A 1,740-nucleotide genomic window follows, 5' to 3' on the forward strand; every position below is an offset into this window, starting at 1 on the left:
GTAAGTGTTGCATCTTTCTGTGTGTTTGTGCATTTGTAAGCACAATTATGTCTGATTAATATTCAACAAATATATTCCAGATGGAATAGTTGTATGCTTAGAAATAGTTACATGCTTTTAAGAAGAAAATGATACTTCTTTTTAGATGCTTTGGAAATGCTAAACTTTTTGGGGCCAGGGAATGGTTCTGTTTGAGCTATTCGTCCCAAATCCACAAGTAAGATCCCCTTAGTAAGTTTCCAAACGACACCAAGTTGGGAAGGAGGGTTGATCTGCTGGAGGGTAGAAAGGCTCTACAGAGGGACCTGGACAGACTGGATCGGTGGGCCAAGGCCAAGTGTGCCCAGTCCTGCACTTGGGTCACAACAACCCAATGCAATGCTACAGATTTGGGGAAGAGTGGCGGGAAAGCTGCCCACCAGAAAAGGACCTGGAGGTATCGGTCGACAGCCGGCTGGATATGAGCCAGCAGTGTGCCCAGGTGGCCAAGAAGGCCAACAGCATCCTGGCTTGTATCAGAAGTAGAGTGGCCAGCAGGACTAGGGCAGTGATCGTCCCCCTGTACTCAGCACTGGTCAGGCCACACCTCGAGTCCTGTGTTCACTTCTGTGCCCCTCACGAGAAGAAAGACCTTGAGGTACTGGAGCGTGTCCAGAGAAGGGCAATGAAGGTGGTGAAGGGTCTGGAGCACAAGTCTGATGGGGAGTGGCTGAGGGAGCTGGAGTTGTTTAGCCTGGAGAAAAGGAGGCTGAGGGGAGACCTGATCGCTCCCTACAACGACCTCAAAGGAGGTTGTAGTGAGGTGGGGGTCTGAAATCGAGTTACGCCAGGGGAGATTTAGGTTGGCTATTAGGAAGAATTTCTTCACCAAAAGGGTTGTCAAGCATTGGAAGAGGCTGCCCAGGGAAGTGGGGAAGTCATCATCCCTGAAGGCATTTAACAGACGTGTAGGTGTGGTGCTTAGAGACATGGTTTAGTGGCGGACTTGGCAGTGCTAGGTCAACGGTTGGACTCGATTTTAAAGATCCTTCCCAAACTAAATGTTTTTATGATTCCAAATGTCTGACATCTCACTGAAATCTAATCACATACTTTTTATGAGTGGAGGCCATGGATGAAGGCCATTTTCTTGTCACCCAGAGAAGCTGTAGATGCCCGGTCATGGGAAGTGCTCACTGTCAGGTTGGGTGGGACTTTGAGCAACCTGTTGTAGCGGAAGATATCCCCACCTATGGCAAGGGAAGTGGGCTAGATGATCTTTAAAGTTCCGATCAAACCCTGACCACGCTGTGATTCTATGAAGAGAAGCTGGCTACCATCACTACTTTTACCAAGCAAGAAAAATGGATTAGTGGAGTCAAGACCTTTTTTTGATAAGCGAGTCTGATTCAAAAGAACAGCTATTGCAGTTAGTTTCTTTGACTTGCAGTTTCTAAATCAAAGCAAAGAGGATGTGGTGCTCATGGTCAGAATATGGAGAACGGATCTGCAACGATGAATGAAGAGCCTAGCTGCTTTTGATTTATTTGTGTTGTATTTGGTCACAGAGCTTATTTCTTTGAACTTACCCCAGTGCAGTAACTTTCCAGATTACTGAAATCTGTTTTTAAAATAAAAGTAATATTTGTACTTAAAAACCAAGATTCCTTCTACATGTGTTTTTAATTTGTTGTTAAATATGTTGTTTTAAAATAAGTACTGCACATAACATAGGTGTCAACAGTCATCTTTTTTTCCTTA

This window comes from Cariama cristata, unplaced genomic scaffold, assembly GCF_000690535.1.
Source record: "Cariama cristata isolate BGI_N322 unplaced genomic scaffold, ASM69053v1 scaffold13805, whole genome shotgun sequence".
Taxonomy (NCBI): domain Eukaryota; kingdom Metazoa; phylum Chordata; class Aves; order Cariamiformes; family Cariamidae; genus Cariama; species Cariama cristata.